This window comes from Chiloscyllium punctatum, chromosome 25 (genome assembly GCF_047496795.1).
Source record: "Chiloscyllium punctatum isolate Juve2018m chromosome 25, sChiPun1.3, whole genome shotgun sequence".
NCBI lineage: Eukaryota > Metazoa > Chordata > Chondrichthyes > Orectolobiformes > Hemiscylliidae > Chiloscyllium > Chiloscyllium punctatum.
In genome coordinates, this window is record NC_092763.1 from 51,476,514 (window position 1) to 51,498,883 (window position 22,370).

The following is a 22,370-nucleotide window of genomic DNA, read 5'->3' on the forward strand; positions in this document are numbered from 1 at the left end:
TGCCCCTAAGTGACATAGCCCATGGCAAAGGTTTGCAGAACCAGAGTCCATTGCAGTGGACCCCAAACATAGGTAGGGTTCGAAATTAATATTTTGTGCTGGTGTTCACTAGTGAATTTTGGGTACAGAAATCTGAAGAACTGTGATCTCCTTGAAGAAATTAGCATAGACAGGGAGGAGGTTCTAAGTGGTCAAGCAGGCTTAAAAGTAGATAATGTATCCCAGTCCGTTAAGTAAGGCAAGGGAGGAAACGCAGGGGCACTGGCAATAATTTTCAGTTCCACTCTACCACAACAGAAGAGGTGCCAGAGGTCTGAGGACAGCCAATGTGGTATGATTATTGAAGAAGGAAGTAAGGGATAAACCAGAAATTACAGCCAAATCTGAGTGGTGGGCAAACTACCAGAAACAATTCTGAGGGACAGAATTAATCTGCACTTGGAGAGGCAGAGGTTAATTAAGAACAGTCAGCATGGTTTTATTAATTTGAGGTAATGTCTGATCAACTTGATTGAATATTTCAAAGAGATGGGTGGCCAGGTCTATAGATAAGGGACTTCAGCAAGCCTTTTGACAAGATCTTGCATGAGAGATTGATAGTACAGAGAACATGGAACCCAAGGAAATTTAGCTAACTGGATCCACAATTGGGTGCGTGGCAGGATACACAGGGTAACGGTCATGGGGTGTTTTTATGACTGGAAGCCTGTATCCAGTGGGATTCTGCAGAGATCAGTGTTGGTAGCCTTGCTGTTTATACAGATGACCTAGACTTGAACATTGGAGGGGTGATAGTTTGTAGATGTTAAAAAAGTTGATGGAGTGGTAAATAGTGGGGAGGATAGCCTTAGATTACAGAATGACATAGATGGGATGGTCAGATAGGCTGATCAATGGCAAATGAAATTGAATCAAATGTGAGTAGATGCAGACCATCAAGGTAAGGGAATACATGATGAACAGTAGGATGCAGGAAACAGCGAGGATTGGGGGAGCTTGGTATTCATGTCCACCAGTCCCTTTAGGTGGTGGGACAGATAGAAAAAGTGGAGAAGAAGGTACATGGATTTCTTGCCTTTCTGAACCAAGGCATAGAATTTAAGAGCAGGGAGGTTATGCTGGAACTGTATAAAATGTTGGTTAGGCCACAGCTAGAGTTGTGTGTTCAGTTCTAGAAACTATGTTATAAAATGCAGATGATTGTATGGTTGATTCTGTTCTTGTGTGATCATGCGTTATAAGAAAATCGTCCAATAGCTGCGCCATTTAAACTAATGGGGCCAGAATTGTTTTATATCCAAGTAAGGAAAGTTTGTGTCCTACAAATAACGCTCTAAATTCTTCAGTTGTGTTAAAGCCAATTCGCACTGAAAGAGCACAAGCTATAGCAGAACCAACTGGTTCTGGAGAGGGTGCAGAGGAAGTTTACCAGAATGTTGCCTGGGCTGTAGCGATTTAGTTATGAACAATGATTGGACAGCTTCGGGCTGATTTCCATGGAACAGAGGAGACTGAAAGAAGACATAACTGAGATGCATAAAATTAGACAGGAAGGAACTTTTCTCTTCAGTAAGAGATGGTGGTGACCAGAGAGCAGGAGGTTTAGAAGGGATGTGAGAGAAAACAAAATTCACTCACAGGGTGTTGGCAGTCTGCAACTCACCACCTAGTAAAGGCAGAAACCCTCATAACATTTAAGAAGTATTTAGATGTGCACTTGTCTCACAAGACATAAAAGGCTATGGGCCAAATACTGGAAAATGTGATTTGAATAGTTAGACGGCTGATTTTGACCAGCACAGACTCAATGCCTTTGTTCTGTGCTGTGGAGCTCAATGAATGTAAATATTGTGATATTTTCCACAGTTTATATCATAAAATGAAAGTTATAAATAACAAAGCAGCTCACCATGTAGGACAACTAAGGATGGAAAATAAATGCTGCCTCAGACAATGCTGCCCATGTACTGTGTGTGAATTAAAACTAAGAATCTTACAATGATCCCTGAAAGTCACTGCTTAAAATGACCTCCAAGTTGATCCAAATTTCTTGACAACATTCTACCAACATACATTCAGCCAGTTCTCAGTCTATTGGATCAGATTACTGAGTTCCACCAGATTCTATCTTGCAGAACAGTCTCTTGTGATGTATCTTATAAAAGTCCAGTAACATACCTACATTCAATATTTGCTAATGCATTTAAAAAATTAATGAAATTGTTAAAACTTGACCTTTTTCTGATTTGTTCCTAGCTGACCTTAATACCACAGAAGTCAGATCTCAAAATGAAATGTGGCTGGATGGATTGTAAATTTTGTTTTAAGATTTGGGTATCGCAGCATCATTTACTGAACATATTTATAAGGCTGTTAATGTTTTTTTAATAAAACAACATAAGTTTATTCCACAAAAGAAAAGAAACAAAGCTATAAGACAATTTGAAAAGACCTTATCATAAATAATAAGAAAGGTTCAAACCTCCTTCCCAGCAGTATCCTTTACAGACATTCAATCCCAGTGATGAATTCCTATCCTCATCCTTTAAGTTCTCCCTCAACTGACATTGTCACAAACATTTCCTTTCAGCATATTTCTATATTTACTGGGAATGACTCTCTGCATCTCTTCTGGAGACATGCAGACAAATTAACTCACTGCTTTTTCTCTGACTTTGCCTATTCTGAGATTACTAAACTTTCTTCCAACTCTCACACTCAGGAAACTGCCAAAACTAAACAAAAACACTGCTTTTCTACTCATATGGATCTTTTCATTTGAACTCTGCATGTGGCCTCTCTCCATCGGCATCATTCTGGGTTGCAAATCTTACATTGCCAAAAACTTCAGCAATTGTCTAGTCATTCATCGTGACAGCAAGTGACAGGATCAGACAGAGCCAGCATGAATTTACAAAAGGTAAATTTTGCTTGACAAATCTACTGGAATGTTTTGAGGATGTACCTAGTAGAGTTGATTAAAGACAGCTGGTAGATGTGGTTTACTTGGACTTAGAGGTTTTTGATTAGAGATTAGCATGTAAAATTGGGTTTTGGGTAAAGTACTGACATAAAATAAAGAAACTGCATGGCAAACAGGAAACAAAGAGAAAGAATTAATAGGACTTCCTCTGAGCTGTGAGCATTGACCAGAAGGGGTACTGCAGGGATCAATGCTTGGTCGCCAGTTATTTGCAACATATGTTAATGATTTAGATGAGGCAACTAAATGTAATATCTCCAGATGACTCAAAAAACTAGGTAGGAGGGTGAACAGTGGGAGGATACAGAGGTGCTTCAGTATGATTTGGACAAGTTGACTACGTGGACAAATGCACAGTAGATGAAGTGGATAAAATGAGGCTATCCACTTTGGTAGCAAAAACAGGAAGGCAGATTACTATAAGAGGGACTATAAATTGGGAGAAGGGATTGTGTGAAGAGATTGGGGTCTCCTCAGACACCAATCACTGAAGGTAAATACACAGGTGCAGCAGGTAGTGAAGGCAAATGAAATGTTGGCCTTCCTGGTGAGAGGATTTGAATATAGGAGCTGGGACTTCTTGCTACAATTGTTCAGGGCTTTGGTGAGAAGTTTTGTGGACAGTTTTAGTCTCCTTAACTGAGGAAGGCTGATGGTGAGGTGAGGTACTGACAAAGGAGCAGCGTTCCAAAAACTTATGATTTCAAACAAAGCTGTTGGACTAGAACCTAGTGTCATGTGACCTCTGACGAGGTCTGGACAGGATAAATGTAAAAACAGTATTCATGATGAGTCCCCCCCCCCAACACACACACACACAGAAAAGGAAAAAGGATAGGCAATTTAGGACTGAGATTAGGATAATTATTTTTTCACATAGAACATGGTGAGCCTGTAGAATTCTCTGCCATAGAAACATTGAATGTTTTCAAGAAGCAATTAGATATAGTTTTAGAGATAAAGGGATAAAAAAAAGATATGGGGAGAGAAAGGTACAGAGTAGTGAGTTGGATGATTACCCATGATCAATTTGAATGGGAGAGCAGGCTTGAAAGGCCGAATGATCTACTCCTACTCTTATGTTCTATATTTCTATTTAATTTAAATGAAATAGCCACATCTTTTGTTTTAGTTTTTGGATTGTTGACCAAAATGGGAAAAGGAGGTAGCTTTAAGGAAACTCTGGATTGAGATGTTACAGTTATAAAATGAGTTATGAGAACTCATTGTGAATGTATCTACTTTGTTCCAGTAATAGTGGAGGAGTGCTGAACTCACACTATCAGTGTATGTCAGGGCAGCGTTGCCAAGAGATTGCTGATTGAAAGAAAACAACCAGGACAATTGTGTTGATCAGGAGTCATCAGCACAATAACAAATCTCTGAATGGCTCCTGGTTCTAAATGATACAGTGGTCAAAAGCATCCAGGCTCTAAAAAGACATCATCTCTCTCTCTCTCTCCTTACAGAGAGTAATAAACAACTGGAAGATAGTTAACTCTTCTTATTCGCCATTTGTCTATAAACTGCTACCTCTAACTAGTGACTGAGTAACGTTACAATTGATGTTCTAGCTGCCCTATGTATGCAGTAAAGTACTTGAAAGGGAGGAGAAGAAGAAGAAGACGCATTGGAAGGATTTGGAAGAAGCAAAATGACACCTCAATGAATCCTGTGTTCCTTTTTTGTCTTCACCCATGACATCTATGTTTTACTTAAGTCTATTTTTATGTGTGCATGTGTTTAAGGGGTAGAGTCTAAGTTAGAATGTTACAGCTGATGATCAATAGTTTGTTTGAACTTGGTTAGGACTGATTTATTTGTAATAAACAGTAATTTCTTGTTAAGTGTAGGAATCTGGGGAGTGTTTTCTTTTAACCTGAGTTCATCAAGCAGGAAAATGAACTGTAAGTTGATTAAATCTTTAACTTATGTGACAGTCCTGGGAGCAGGTTGTGCTGGATATCAACACATTCCCAATGGGTTATGAGGAGAGATTGGGGGCTTTTTCCAAGCTGATTTTGGGAAAAAAAGACAATGGAAATTTGGGCGTGAAGTAGGTAAGTGATAAGGATTAAAGGGAGAACCTAATTTTGAACTTTTTTTTAAAAAAAGGAACTGGAAATTGCTAATGCCATCCTGCAGGTGGCAGCGCTTTTCCTGATGAACTTAAGATCACAAAAGTCAGTTTAAGTTGGAAGTGGAGTTGCCTTTCAAGGCTAAGGCAGCAAAAATAATCGAAAGGCTAGCATATCATTTGTGTTTTGTAGAAATACAGAAGGAAGGTAATACGGGTAATGAAATATCAGAATCAATTCATATTAAGCTGCAGTTAAAGCAGCTTGAACATGAAGAGGAGATGAAGAAGTCAGAGAGAGGAATTCCAAAGGCCACTTGAAATGAAAACATTGGAAATCAAAATTAAGAAGCTTGAACTAGAAATGAAAGAGAGAGAGAGACAAAAAAATTCTTAAATTTATACATTTAACAATGGAGACCTCTGATGACAAGGACTCTGAAGATGAAAATCATAACATAAAGTCACTAACATGTTTATGTTCATACAAATCCCAGCAAAGTTTGAGGAGATTTATCTAGCACTGTCAGAAGAGGTTACTAGGGATTATTAGATTAGATTAGATTAGATTAGATTACTTACAGTGTGGAAACAGGCCCTTCGGCCCAACAAGTCCACACCGCCCCGCCGAAGCGTACCCCTACATCTACATCTACCCCTTACCTAACACTATGGGCAATTTAGCTTGGCCAATTCACCTAACCTGCACATCTTTGGACTGTGGGAGGAAACCGGAGCACCCGGAGGAAACCCACGCAGACACGGGGAGAACGTGCAAACTCCACACAGTCAGTCGCCTGAGGCGGGAATTGAACCCGGGTCTCCGGCGCTGTGAGGCAGCAGTGCTAACCACTGTGCCACTGATAATAAAAAAAAGGCTATTCTGGATGTACATGAGTTAACGTCTGAGGCATATAGGCAAAAGTTTAGGAATTTAAGGGAAGAGCCTGATTAAATCTACATTTGAAGGTGGATAGGAGCTGAAACCACCTACAAGTGAGATCATTTTCTGTGAAGGATTTTTAAAAATCAACAGCTATTATAATAAGAGCTCATGATGAGAGCCAAAGAGTTGCAATTCACAGGCCAAATTAAAGAATGGGCAAACAAACATGACACAACTAGAACGTTTCAAGCAGGAAACGAGGTATGGGTATCATTGCGTTTGCAAGGTCAAACCTCAGAAAGCTAAATTCACCAGTACACACAAGAATAGGCAAAAGTAAGGACTACTGATGCTGGAAATCAGAGTCAAGATAAGAGTGGTGCTGGAAAAGCGCAGCACGTCAGACAGCTTCCAAGAAGCAGGAAAGTTGATGTTTCGGGCAAAAGCCCTTCATCAGGAATGAAGGCAGAAAGTCTCAGGGATGGAGAGACAAATGGGAGGGGGCTGGGGCTGGGGAGAAGGTAGCCCAAAGTACAATAGGTAGATGGAGGTGGGGATGAAGGTGAGAGGTCAGAGAGGAGGGTGGAGTGGATAGGTGGGAAGGAAGATTGGCAGGTAGGGCAGGTCATGAGGATGGTGCTAAGCTGGAAGGTTGGACTGGGGTAAGGTGGGGGAGGGGAAATGAGGAAACTGGTGAAATCCACATTGATGCCCTGGGGTTGAAGTGTTCGGAGGCGAAAGATGAGGCGTTCTTCCTCCAGGCGTCGGGTGGTAAGGGAGTGGCAGTGGAGCAAGCCCAGGACCTGCATGTCCTCGGCAGAGTGGGAGGGGGAGTTGAAATGTTGGGCCACAGGGCGCTGGGGTTGATTGGTGCGGGTGTCCCAGAGAGTAATAAAGTATCTAGTTATCTGATAGATACTCCTGATTATCAGAAGTATCAATTATGTCACAAAAACACACTGGAGTGATATCGTTGGAGGGGAGCGCATGTATGTCAGGTAGTACATGATGACAGAGACATCAAGAGTAAGGTAAAATGAGTGGCAGACAGCTTGCTAAGTGAACCTCCCATAATTTGAGTATCCAATACAGAAACAGTGGGACAGTTAGACATTAGGTGGCTTCCATATTTATAGGAAGTACAATGGAAAGATCTAATAAAGTTACTAAGGATATACAAGAAAATGTGTACAGATTGACCAGATGTACTATATTCGCTAATCATTCCGTAGATATAGGGAAATCTGTAGTGAGTAAACATTATTCTTAATGGTTGCACCCAGACAAACAAGCTCAGGTAGAAAGAAAGATTTAATATGTGCTTGGTAGTACAAAACTGCAGTATCACTAAAAAGAGACAAGAAGTTAAAGCTTTTCATCTTGCACTCATCAAAACAGACTTGAAAGAAAGGACCACAGATGAGGAAAGTGTGTTGATTGGTTAGACCATCTTTGACATGAAGATGCAGCAGAACAGTTAACTGTCAATCTCGATTCTCAGACCAGGCAGGTAGATTCTGATTGGTTTAAATATTGCTATCTGCTACATCCCCATGGCAGCATCCTGACCTGTCACAATCCGGAAACGAGTCGTTTTTTTCTGTTAACCTGAGTTGGTCAAAAAGGAAAACTAAGGAGTTCGAATAATTTTATGATAATCCCAGGAGTAGTTAGGCAGGATATGGAACCATAGAGATGTACAGCACAGAAACAGACCATTCAGTCCAACTTGTCCATGCCAACCAGAATCCCAACCTAATCTAGTCCCATTTACCAGAACTTGGCCCATATCCTTCTAAACACTTCCTAATCAAATACCCATCCAGATGCTTTTTAAATGTTGCAATTGTACCAGCCTCCACCACTTCCTCTGGCAGCTCATTCCATACATGCACCACCCTCTGCATGAAAACATTGCCCTTTAGGTCTCTTTTATATCTTTCCCCTCTCACCCTAAACTTTTGCCCTCTCGTTCTGGACTTCCTCACCTAGGGAAAAGACTTTGTGTCTAGTTACCCTATCCATGTCCCTCATAATTTTATAAATCTCTAGAAGGTCAACCCTCAGCCTTCGACGCTCCAGAAAAAACAACCAGAGCCTATTCAACTTCTCCCGATAGTTCAAATCCTCCAACCCTGGCAACATCCTTGTAAACCTTTTCTGAACCCTTTCAACTTTCACAACATCTTTCCAATAGGAAGGAAACCAGAATTGCACACAATATTCCAACAGTGGCCTAACCAATGTCCTGTACAGTCACAACATGACCTCCCAACTCCTGTACTCAATGCTCTGACCAATAAAGGAAAGCATACCAAATGCCTTCTTCACTAACCTATCTACCTGCAACTCTATTTTCAAGGCTCTATAAACCTGCACTCCAAGGTCTCTTTGTTCAGCAACACTCCCCAGGACCTTACCATTAAGTGTAAAAGTCCTGCTAAGATTTGTTTTTCCAAAATGCAGCACCTCACATTTATCTAAATTAAACTCCATCTGCCATGGCTCAGCCAATTGGCCCATCTGATCAATATTCCATTGCAATCTCAGGTAATAATTTTCACTGTCCACTACACCTCTAATTTTGTTTTCATCTGCAAACTTACTAACTAGATCTCTTATGCTCACATCCAAATCATTTGTATAAATGAAGAAAAGTAGTGGACCTAGCACCGATCCTTGTGGCACTCCACTGGTCACAGGCCTCCAGTCTGAAAAACAACCCTCCTCCACCACCACTCTCTGTCTTGTACCTTCGAGTCAGTTTTGCATCCAAATGGCTAGTTCTCCCTGTATTCCAAGAGATCTAACCTTGCTAATTAGTCTCCCATAGATGACGTCCACCGCTCTGCCCTCATCAATCCTCTTTGTTACTTTTGGAAAAAAAACTCAATCAAGTTTAGAAGACATGATTTCCCATGCACAAAGCCATGTTGACTACCCTAATCAGTTCTTGTCTTTCCAAATATGTGCAATTCCTATCCCTCAGGATTCCCTCCAACAACCTGCCCACCAGCAATGTCACGGTCACCAGTTTATAGTTCTCTGGCTTGTCCTTATTACCGTTCTTAAACAGTGGCATCATGTTCGCCAACCTCCATTCTTCTGGCACCTCACCTGTGACTATCAATAATACAAATATCTCAGCAAGAGGCTCAGCAATCACTTCCATAGCCTCCCACAGAGTCCTATGGTACACCTAATCAGGTCCTGGAGATTTATCCACCTTTATGCATTTCAAGACACCCAGCACTTCCTTCTCTGTAATGTGGACATTTTTCAAGATGTCACCATCTATTTCCCCACATTCTATATCTTCCATGACCTTCTCCACAGTAAACACTGATGCAAAATACTTGTTTAGTATCTCCCCCATCTCCTGCAGTTCCACACAAAGGCTGCCTTGCTGATCTTTGAGGGGCCCTATTCGTGAAAACCATTTGGATTCTCCTTAACCGTATTTGCTAAAGTTATCCAATATAATTCACATAATTTCTTCAAAATGCTGTTTTGACACACCTTTAATAAAATTAGTTTCTGACCTTTGGAGTCACCTTCACAGAACTGAAAATGAAAACCCCATTCACTGTTACTTTATAACCAAGCTTCCAACTAATTATATCATAAATCTTCATCACATTTTTCCAGAAATTGCATTGAGAGTCCTGGAGAATGCCAAGATTTACCAGGTTATTGCCAAGAGTATTGGTACAGTTAACACTTTATACCTCCCCACTCCACCACTGCACTCTCCCCCCCCCCCACCCCCACCACCACCAAGTTCCCACACACTGTTCAGCTTATTAACTATTTACAGCTTTCAAACTACTTCCACTTCCTCCCCACTCCCGCCAAGCATTTATTGACAGAGGTTGATGCTACCAATGTTTTCAGACACCTTAGAGGATACGTAAGATGAATGTGGTCTCTGATCATCTCCTTAGAATACTAACAAATGTTGGAATGAGATGGCAGCTTCTCACAACAGCTGATATACTTAATATGACCTGGATGTGAAGACAGTGAAGACTAATCAAAAAACACTGTTTCAATAAACAAACCTCCAGGACCCAAACAAACACAAGAATGAAGACAATGAGCTGAAATCCTCTTTCTCATACTCTTCTGCTTCTTATCCTGGGTAAGATGACAATACAAAGGACAGCTGGTGTCAGTACTGCTTCAGGTAGTTCCATACAGTCAGACTTCCATTCGATGCAGTTGTGATCTATTCAAAGATTTCATTCACTGCAATTAGAGTAGCATTTGTAGATTCCTCTACTGCAATATGTTCACATTAGTTTGTTGCACCATTTCTAACATGTGAATTCCTTCCTGCTGCTTGAGTGTGTGACTGCTAATACCTGGAGTTTTAGTTCAGCCGTCTCCTTTAAGTAATTAGACCTCTCTAACTCTTCTTCAAATGTAGCATGTCAAGTTCCATTTGATACTTGGTTTAAAGGTTTTCTAAGGTTCTCCTTAGCTGCAACAGTCCTGGAATTTGGGCCTCTCCTCGGTTCCATCACTGAAAAAAAAACTTGAGGGCTTCTATGCTGATCAGATTCAACTACAAACTCCAGCTTACACATATTGGATTAATAACCTACAAACTTTTAAGGTCGGCTTGATCCAATCTGGACTTTAGCATCTCATTCTCCATGGATAATTTTTTTGGTGGTGGTTATCAACAGGTCATTTGCCTCTTCAACAACTTCATTCTCTTCTGCTCTTGCCTGAAAAGCATATTAAGGCCTAAAATGTCACCATTTGACTGAACATCATCATTCTTAAAGCATGCATTTATTATTTTTAACCAGCTTTTCCTCACAGAAAATGAGAACAATTTGTAATATTCACTTGTACTCCGAGGAATGTTCTTTCTTCACAGCATAATGAGCCAACTTCAATTTCTGCTGCAACTGATGAATTAAGAATATTCAAAGCTATACACACACATGCATGTTTAATACATCACAATGCTGATTAGGAATGACATGCAGAGTATCAGTGATCTCTCCAATTATAGTAATGTATAATTTGCATCTGGCCTCACACTGTTATCCTGCACCTTAAATTTGAATGAACAATGAAGGTGAAGCTTCAACCAGTGACGCATCCAAAAGAATGGATACGCCCATCCCTGTATCCAATTTAAAAGAAGTTTTATTGCCATTAACTGAGTTATCTCCATACCAAAAATTATTTTGTGGGTATACTACATCCCCCAAGAAAATTGCATCTTCTTCCTCAGTAGCATGTCCTTCTTGTTCAGCTCCAGATCAAAGTGGTCAGTCTTTCAACAGTTATCCCACAGATGGAAATCTTATTACTGCTTTCGCGAGTTGGCACTGATATGGAGCTTTCCACCTACAATGTATTCAATAAGCAAACATGGGAATCCTTTGTGTCTGTTTCCTTACTGGTGGGCTGGTAGTCCTCTGATAAATGAATCGGAGCCAAAGTCAGTTCTCTGGCTCTGCCCCTACAGATAAAATGTTTTTGCTAAATGTGAGGTCCTCTTTAGACAGCAAAAATTCTGAAAGCTTCAGTCAGCAACCTTCCTATGATGCAGTCCCTTATGAGCTCATTGCTCAATGTTCCATATTGACAATTATCAATGAGACATTTAAGGTTATTTGTGCAAGAATTAATAGTTCCCTGGCTCCAGACTGTGCTGACTGAAATTCACTCAGACTATAATGGAGTTGTGCCGTAAACTAAAATGGAGTCCAAATGCCTTAATGATGTTGTCATATTTGATGGTTTCTTTTTCCACCCTATTTAATGGAAGTTGCTACTGCTTTCAGCACATTAACCTCGTCCTTATTTGGTCTTTAATTAAAGTCAGTTGCTTTCTGATATCTGCTAAAACATTGACACTAGTCAATCTAACACATAATCAGGTCGGGATCAACACCATGGTCTAAGTACTCAGGTAACATCGCTGTGTGTGGGTATTGTTGCCTCTGCTATTGGTGAGCTGGTCTGGTTAATGCTGAAGGTGCTTTTCTAGGTGAGTTCTGGAAATCAAAGTCCTTATACTTTATTACTCTTTCTCAGCATTGGGCAGGGTTTCTTTCTCAATAGTCCAATCATAGAGCTGGCCTCAAAGTCCATCATCTGCTACTCCCTGCTGCTGCTGAGTATCTCTTCAGGCTTCACTTTGCCTCTTATCACTGATTTTCTCCATCTGGTCACTGTTTGCAACCTTGTTGTTAAGAGCATTTTGGAGCTTGAGGCACATGAGGACTTAGCACAAGACTAGTGCAAACTATAAACATCTTTGCCTATAAAATACAAATATAAGCATGATAGAGCAAAGCTTCATTAGTGCACTCTTCCATCAGGTCACAGTCCCATGTGATTTCACATCATCATGATATAGCTCCTGTGTACACGCTCAGTGTGGTTAACCCTTTACTATATCTGCCCTATCATACTTATATAAATACTGAATTACTAGAAAGGAACATTGCATTTTTCAGTGAACTATTAAAGAATGGGCAAGTGATTTGAATAACACCTACCCCATTTTTAAGAGCCATTGGATAATATAAGGGCGCAAGCCCTTCTTCAGGAATGAGGAGGGTGTGCCAAGCAGGCTAAGATAAAAGGTAGGGAGGAGGGACTTGGGGGAGGGGCGTTGGGAATGCGATAGGTGGAAGGAGGTTAAGGTGAGGGTGATAGGCCGGAGAGGGGGTGGGGGCGGAGAGGTCGGGAAGAAGATTGCAGGTCAAGAAGGCAGTGCTGAGTCCGAGGGTTGGAACTGAGGTAAGGTGGGGAGAGGGGAAATGAGGAAGCTGGAGAAATCTGCATTCATCCCTTGTGGTTGGAGGGTTCCTAGGTGGAAGATGAGGCGCTCTTCCTCCAGGCGTTGTGTCACCATGGTCTGGTGATGGAGGAGGCCAAGGACCTGCATGTCCTTGGCGGAGTGGGAGGGGGAGTTAAAGTGCTCAGCCACAAGGCGGTTGGATTGGTTGGTGCGGGTGTCCCAGAGGTGTTCTCTGAAATGTTCCGCAAGTCTGGTCCTGACTCTGAACAACTTCTCTTTCCAATCCTCCCACTTCCTCCAAACCAAAGGACTAGCCATGGGCACCCACATGGGCCCCAGCTATGCCTGCCTCTTCGTCGGATATGTGGAACAGTCCATCTTCCGCAGCTACAATGGCACCACCCCCCACCTTTTCCTCCGCTACATCGATGACTGTATCGGCGCTACCTCGTGCTCCCATGAGGAGGTTGAACAGTTCATCCACTTAACTAACAACTTCCACCCCGACCTCAAATTTACCTGGACCATCTCAGACTCCTCCCTCCCCTTCCTAGACCTCTCCATTTCTATCTCGGGCGACCGACTCAACACGAACATTTACGATAAACTGACCGACTCCCACCTCCTTCCACCCTACCCCCTGTAAAAACACCATCCCATATTCCCAATTCCTTCGCCTCCGCCGCATCTGCTCCCAGGAGGACCAATTCCAATACCGAACAACGCAGATGGCCTCCTTCTTCAAAGACCGCAATTTCCCCTCAGACGTGGTTGATGATGCTCTCCACAGCATCTCCTCCACTTCCCGCTCCTCCGCCCTTGAACCCCGCCCCTCCAATCACCACCAGGACTGAACCCCACTGGTCCTCACCTACCACCCCACCAATCTCCAGATACATCGTATCATCCTTCGTCATTTCCGCCACCTCCAAACAGACCCCACCACCAAGGATATATTTCCCTCCCCTCCCCTATCAGTGTTCCGGAAAGACCACTCCCTCCGCAACTCCCTCGTCAGGTCCACACCCCCAACCAACCCAACCTCCACTCCCGGCACATTCCCCTGCAACCACAAAAAATGCAAAACTTGCGCCCACACCTCCTCCCTCATTTCCCTCCAAGGCCCCAAGGGATGCTTCCATATCCGTCACAAATTCAACTGCACCTCCACATACATCATTTACTGCATCCGCTGCACCCGATGTGGCCTCCCCTACACTGGGGAGACAGGCCGCCTACTTGCGGAACGTTTCAGAGAACACATCTGGGACACCCGCACCAACCAACCCAACCACCCTGTGGCTCAACACTTCAACTCCCCCTCCCACTCCGCCAAGGACATGCAGGTCCTTGGCCTCCTCCATCGCCAGACCATAGCAACATGACGCCTGGCGGAAGAGCGCCTCATCTTCCACCTAGGAACCCTCCAACCACAAGGGATGAATGCAGATTTCTCCAGCTTCCTCATTTCCCCTCCCCCCACCTTATCTCAGTCCCAACCATCGGACTCAGCACCGCCTTCTTGACCTGCAATCTTCTTCCTGACCTCTCCTCACCTTAACCTCCTTCCACCTATTGCATTCCCAACGCCCCTCCCCCAAGTCCCTCCTCCCTACCTTTTATCTTAGCCTGCTTGGCACACCCTCCTCATTCCTGAAGAAGGGCTTATGCCCGAAACATCGATTCTCCTGCTCCTTGGATGCTGCCTGACCTGCTGCGCTTTTCCAGCAACACATTTTTAAGCTCTGATCTCCAGCATCTGCAGTCTTCACTTTCTCCTAGACTTTTCATATTCCCCATTCCATCTAAGATGATAGAATTATCTAGTTTAATACCAATAATACATTGCTAATAGCAGCTCTTAATGCTGTCACTTGAACATCGCTCTGTAAAGTGTTCATTTTATTCACAGAGTCATAAACCAGGGAGATCCTTTTAATCTGTACTTGGGCATCTTTCAATGATCCAGTATAGTTTCTGATGGTTCTTCAATTCTTATCAAAGCTGTGAAAATGCTTTGAAATACCATTACAGTTCTCATTCAAATGTTTAATATCAACTTTCCAGCCAAGTTTATCTGCTATAGCTGCCAAAATTGGCCATGTACATATATTTACGGCACCACAAAATAATCTCATGCACAAACAGTAATTTGCAGACATGATATATGCAAGTAGATGGCTTTTCCCATCACATTATTGTATGAATGTTATGTTCATTGGTCACTTTACAAATCTCAAAAGCAAAATCTCATCTTTGTTAAGTAAGCAATTTTTTTTTCAGCTTTGCTAATATAAATGTAGGCAGACACAGCAGCCAATTTGCAAATAATAAGGTCCTACATATCACACCAAAATAAATGACGAGATAATTATCTCAATCTGAATTTAATGCACAAGTTACATTCTCAATTTTTCTTTTGTCACATTAAAAATTAAACCAGATAGTGCAATGTTTAATTCATTTTTAAGGTCTTGTGAATCACAGAAATAGTCTGTCGGGGATTTTTTCTTCCTTTTTTTTAAACATACTCCAGCATTTTCTGCAAAACATATTGTTCTAAAGTTTTCCAATTTGCTTTACATTTGAAAAATTCACACCAATGCCATTAATATCCACATTCATTACTGGTGCAGTGTGGGTAAGTTTATTGATTTCTATTCCTGCATAAAAAGCTTCATAATTGCAGGTGACAGCCCTCAGACATAACATTAAGCAGTATCGACTTGAAAATCCCATATTCAGTTCCTAGTTCGTACTAATCTTGTTTATCTCAGCTAAGACAGTAGTTGGAGCTAGGATTACAGGGAAACATCAGCTTGGAATCGCATGCCCATCTGCAGCAACAACTGCTGGGAAGTGATAAGTTTTTTTTTAAAAGAAACATTTGGGATGTCAATTTGCTGCTGTGCTAAAATTTATTGCCATTGCAAAGGTGGCAATGAGGCTGGTACAATTTCAACATATAAAAGGCATCTGGTTGGGTATATGAATTGGAAGGGTTTAGAGGGATTTTGGCCAAATGCTAGCAAATGGGACTAGATTAAATTTGAATATCTGGTTGGCATGGATGAATTGGACCGGAGGGTCTGTTTCCATGTTGTACAGCTCTATGACTCTATACTGCCTTGAACCAATGCAGGCAATATTGTGTAAATAGGTCCACGCTGCTTTCAAGGAGAGTACAAGATATAGGAATAGAAGTAGGGCATTGAGACTGCTCTGTCATTCAATGAGATCATGGCCGATCTTATCATCCTCAACTCCACTCATCTGCCTTATCCCTAGATTACTGATTCAAAATCTGTCCATCTTAGCCTTGAATAAAATTACCCAGCCTCGACAGCCTTTATGCAGAAAAATTCCAAAGATTCACGACCCAGTGTGAGAAACAATCCTCTTCATCTTTGTCTTAAATAGGTGACCTGGAGATGCTAAAGTGTTAATTTGTTCTGCTGTCATGTAAGAAATTGGATATCCTGCGTTGGTGGATTTTTCTGTCTTGTATGCAGGAAGTGACTATCTAATCATACTCTGTAAATGCTGCAGTTTTAAGGATAACCTAATCACGCCCTGTTTTAAGGAATAACCTAATTATACATTGTTTTAAGAAATAAACTAATCACACATTGTTTCTGGAACTAATCAAATTACTTCACAGTGTTTTTGAGTAGCACATGACTATGGTGAAGTGGCAGGGCATTGTGGTTTGCGTGTATGACTGACTGTGATGTAAAACCCTGCATAAAGGGAAGACGGTTCCCTTATTCAGGGGACCTCGCTTGACACACTCTGCAAGCATTGCGAAGTGTTAAGTGATCCTCCAAAAGCTTGTACTTGCTAAAGTAAATCGTGGCTGTTTGCAGAAGTGGGCATATTGCAGCTGCATCAAGCGTGTAAGAATCTCAAGAAGGGAACCTAACATTTGGCAATGAGAGTGGGATTCCAACATATATGGAGCTTCTAGGTGGACTGAGTAAGTGATCGCCTGTGTTACGGAAACGTGAGACGGATGGGCCCACTAGGTAAGATTTACCTCAATCTCTCTGACTAACCTATCACTCAGTGGACCCCTCGTCCCCTAGGACTCTGTATTGACCGGATGTCTGAGATAACTTACGCACTTGTATGCTGAGGAGTTCATCCCAGTGAAGTTCGAGTCCCCCTGGAATTTGGAGGTTAGAGTCCTTTAATAGTGGGATTTGAGGCCCCAGAACATAAGATAAAGGATAAGGCCTGCCTCTGTCTCAATCACTCTGTCTTAGATGGGTCGTTAAGAGGGAAATCCACACATGAAGGTCAGGACACTGAAGTGGGTGTGGAGACTGAGGACACTGAACTAGTATATCAAGGTAAGTTAGGAAGTTGAGTTTTAAAAAATGGGACAGATGTTGGATAAGTTGGGTGTTGGAACCCCTTTGTATCAGTTATGCCAGGATGACCCTCAAAATGAAGTTCAGGCGCCTGTCAGGCTTTTTAAATAAAAGGTTGTAAAATAAAATTTGGCTGATGAAAAGAACTTGGGACATGGATAAATGTTTAAAAGCAGAGGAGGCAATTTGGAAGCATAATATGGGGACTAAATGGAAAACTTTAATATCCGTATGGAGAAAGACCGCTGAGGAAATAACAAACAAATCTAATCAGGCCAGCTGGGAGAATAATGCATGCCAAAGATTAGAGTGCGTGATCATGAGGGAAACCCTAAGTCTTGGCAGGCGCTGAAGAGTCAGTATGAAGATTATGATATGAATAAAAGGGAAACAATAAAAGCTGAGAAAGGAGAGGCAAAATAGGACAGAGTTAAAATGCCAAGCCAGACTATCAGGTGGGAATAAAATGGAGGTACCTCCTGACATGTCTGGTTTGCCAATAATGTTTTAAAATAATGACACTGATGACCAGCTTTGGTCACAATGCAGATTTCTGATCTCCTCAGGGATACCTATTTAGAACTTACTATACGTCCAAAATCTCCTCAAAGCAATCCTCCTCTTCAATCAATTGACCATAATCAAATGTGCTGTCCATGTAATGGACAATACAAATATTGGGAATGGCAATGCCAGAACTGATGAACTGCCAAAGACGCGGCAACAGCCCGAAATTCTATTGTGTCCTCTGTGAACCGGCAGACGCTAAATCAATCACCTGCCTCAAAAACAACGGGCATACCAGACATTGTCACTATGCAGCATTTATAGGGGGTTGCCCCGATCCAGAAAAAAACAAATATGGAAGATGCATGAATGTTCGCACTCTGCGTCAAAAGGCCCCTGGATTACTCCAGTTCATCAAGTGTGTATACCTGATGCTTTTTTACCAATGCTTATTGACTGTCCTCATACTGACAGCCACCTTGGTAAGGAAGGAATGAGTAACATCACATTGCATACTTGGTGGCACCCCCTGACAGGCCAAGGCAGCTCAAAAGCATGTCAGATCACGTCTAACATGTCAGCAAAATAATGCCAGTCAAGGTGTGCGATGCGTAACAGGGAAAACAACTTTGCCAGCTAGCCCATTTGAATATATTCAGCTTGATTTCATTGAATTGCCACATGTACATTGTTATAAGTATTGCATTGTTATTATTGATATATTTAGCAGAGGGATTGACGCCTTTCCAACTACTAATAACAAAGCCTCAACAGTGGTAAATTACTCCTAACAGAGGTCATACCGAGGTTTGGAGTGCCTCGGCAGCTTAGTTCAGACAATAGCCCGCACCTTGTAGGGAAAATTAACAATGAGCTGTGAGATGCTGCATATCCAGCAGCAACTCCACTGTGCTTACCACCCTCAGGCAGCAGGAACAGTGGAAAGGGCGAACGGGATTCTTAAAACCAAACTAACTAAGTTGATGTCTGAAACAGGCCTCAACTGGTTGAAGGTCTTGCCTTTAGCCTGTGTCACATGAGGATCACCCTACACTCGACCACTGGACTGTCGGAGGCAGAAATATTTACGGCTGACCCAGTAGGACCCCTTGGGATGCCAATACAGACCCACCCACGAAGACTTAGATATTATGAGACAGGAAATGCAAAGTTACTTTCACCAGTTAAACTTGCCTCTGAAGTTTCTCCATTGACAGGTAAAGTATGCCTTCGGACGATCGCTCGCCCCTCCACAACTTGATCCAAGTTCTACTCCACTTACTCTGCCCCCTGGAAATGTTATCCATTGCACACTCAGTGCCAGGTCATATTCCTGGGAACTTTATTCAGTGCTTCTGATAGACAATTGATCCTGGAACGTATCACACCTATCCTGCTCTCCCAGCACCAGCACTGCCTGCCTGGATTAGGGGGACACAATAGATTCAATCAACTCCCCAGTCATGAGCACGAAAAGTGATGAAGCGAACAACGGAGAACAGGAGGTCCATACACTTTTTGTCAGTGGCTTTCCTATGGATATTAAATCATGTGAGCTTTACCTTCTCTTTCGACCACGTAACGGATATGAAGGGTCACTGATCAAGCTAACATCAAAGCGCAGCCAATTGGCTTTGTTCTATTTGACAGCAGAGTGGGAGCAGAAGCAGCAAAGAATGCATTAAATAGCATTCAGTTTGATCCCAAACATCGTCAGACTCTCTGGTTGGAATTTGCAAAGGTGAACACCAAGATGGCCAAGAGCAAACTGACAGCTACACCTAACCCCACAAATATGCACCCTGCCTTGGGAACACACTTCACTGCACGGAACTCCTACGACCTTGCAGAAACAGCACTGATCACTGCATCCCCAGAGGCCTGGGCTCCCTATCCCAGGGATAGGGAACTGACCCCTGCCATTCCACGTACTGCGTTCACCTGCTCTGCTGCTGCAGCTGCAACTGCTGCACTTCATACTCAGACGCACTGGTATCCTCCATTTGAAGCATCTCCGCAAGGATAGAAGACTCATCAGTTTTGTTAAGTATTTAACTGCCCTTATCCAAGAATTCAGATTTCTCACGGAGTGAGGAGCAACGACAGACTGGATTTTGTGTACAGGTTGAACTTTACTGAAGGAGATTTTCAATAACTCACGCGTTTCCATTCAACTTGGAGGGGCTGGAGTGGTCATTTAAGGCTGTTGATTTAAGAACTTTATTGTGAACACTTTGTTTCCACATGGAATCCTGGGGATTCCTATCTACTGCATGGGCTAGTAATTCTTGTTGTTATAACCATTCTATGTTGTGTGTCAATAACTTGCTTAAATACTGGCTGTCAGATTCTTATGAATAAGCTGGTAGTGCCTTTTTCAGCCCCATTTAGTTGGTTATCATGGAATGATATGTTAAAGGGTTAATTTGTTCTGCTGACATGTAAGATTGGATGTCTTGGGAGAGTGCTTTTTTCTGTCTTGTAGGCAGAAAGTGACTATCTAATCATACTCTGTGAATGCTACAGTTTTAAGGAATAACCTAATCACACACAGTTTTAAGGAATCATCTGATCGTACATTATTTTGAGAAATAATCAAATCACTTTACATTGTTTTTGGGTGGCATGTGACTCTGGGGGAGTGGCAGGGGGTTGTGTCTTGTGTGCATAACTGACTGTGATGTAAAACCCTGTATAAAGGGAGGACAGTTCCCTTGTTCAGGGAACCTCACTTGACACATTCTGCAAGCATCGCGATCTGTTAAGTGACCCTCCAAAAGCTCATACTTGCTAAATTAAATCATGGTTGTTCACAGAAGTGGGCATATTGCAGTTGCATCAAGCGTGTAAGAATCTCAAGAAGGGAACGTAACAACCTCTTATGCCAAAATTGGGCCCTCTGGTTCTGGAGTCTCCAGAAAGGGGAGAAATCTATTTTGGCCTAGGACACCAGCCTGACAAACTCCTGCAGAGATGTCATGGAGCTGACTTCCAACCACCTCAATTATATTTTATGTTGGTCTGAGGGCTGAGGATTGGATCAAGGATTGATTGAGGATAGATCAAGCTCAGCTGAAAGTGCTGTTGCATTTAAATACTCAGGCTACAGATATAAGGAATAGCAAGAAAATAGAGAAATTGATCCAACAAAAGTAAATGCTTTATGAGAGGAAGCAACAAATGTGACAGAAAAATTGTGTATTCCTGATGTGAAAGTCCATTTCCATTTCTATTGGTTAAACCCTAACAAATAATTACATCCATTACACAGATTGTTTTTGACTCAAAATTAATTTAACCATGATAGTGGATACATTTTTAATGATATACTCGACCCAACCACATCTTGGTCACCCACAATCCTTTGTTAAAATCATGCTTTTAGGAATATTTCGACTTGTAGTCTTTGCACAGTCCTGCTTAAGATAGGGAAAAGTAATAAATGCTTCAGCTTGGAAGAGAGGAGGAATTTATAAATCACATTCATGGGCTGCTGAGATGTTTAAGTCGCCTTCTACTTCTTATATAAGACACTTAATTCACATTTAAATTTGAACAACAAAAGAAGCTAGCTGTCTCGTACCGCTACTATGCAGTAAATTCATAAGTTGTTTCCTCCACCTACAAGATGTTGCTGTCAAGCCTAAAAATGCATCTTGCCTACCACACAAATGTGATATGTAATTTTCAATGCTAATGTGATACCAGGTTTTTAGGTCATATGTCCCTATAGCTGATGGACTGTATCAAACTATTATCCCACTGACCATTCGCAGCACCAGCTTGCGAACTCTGCTCAATCCGCCCATATTTGTAAGCCTCAGAAAAATATATCCACCAATAGAAGTATTTTTACTCCTGGAAATCATTTATTAAATCACCTGGACTGTGCCAATCGCTACATGAGAAACTAATTTAAATGCGAATGCATTTGCATGTGCCCTGATGCTAAGATAAATCATACACACATTGCACTTTTTCAGAAGAACGGGTCATGGAGATAGACATCACGGTTGTATCCCTATGGCACTACCATGAACAATCAGAATCTACCTTCCTGTCTGACAATTGAGATTGACAGTGAAACTGTTCTTCCTGCATCTCCATGCCATTGATGGCCCAACCAATTAGCACCCTTTTCTGATGCTGCATAAAATGGTGTCACTTTGTTCAAGTCTAATTCTTGTGGCCTAGTCCTGATGTGTGCATGACAAAAAAGCTTCAAAATTTTAACTTCTTTTAGCAATGTTTAAAATGTTCTTGATTCCAATAAACTACTCAGACAAGCAAACATTTAGCAACTGAATGGTGACGCATCTGAAGCAATGATTACATCACTGAAGAAGATCGTTGCAACCTATGGAATACGAGACCATTATTAACTCTGACCATCTTTATCAGTTTGTCAATGACATCTTTAAATAGTTCATAGCATCATATGGATTCATCCACAATATTAGCTCACCAAGGTATTCTTTACTCAACAAATTGACTAAAAGCTAGGTATGTACAATGAAAGCATGAAGAATAAGAAAGAATGAAGAATAAGATCCAACTTGCACTTTTGAGTGATTGCTCAACTTCAACTCCCAAATCCTCCATGTGAGCACATTATAGAAAGATGAGTGAGAACTCAACTCAGTACTTTTCTACATAGACTCATGCTAACTCTATAAGATGATAACTTGAAGATAGTGACAGATAAAGAAAATGACTAGCATTCCAGTCAGATGTGGAACTATGACAAATGTCACAAAGCATGCAACCTACCA

The 22,370-nt window shown here is 41.8% G+C and overlaps 1 protein-coding gene and 1 pseudogene across 1 annotated transcript in view; one reads left to right on the plus strand and one right to left on the minus strand.

The window, feature by feature from the left end:
* Window positions 1-22,370, minus strand: part of LOC140495946 (uncharacterized protein C8orf48-like) — a 91,771-nt gene that overhangs the window by 30,516 nt on the left and 38,885 nt on the right. The gene's annotated exons all lie outside the window — the stretch shown is intronic.
* On the plus strand, window positions 19,062-19,645 carry LOC140495665 (RNA-binding protein with multiple splicing 2 pseudogene; annotated as a pseudogene).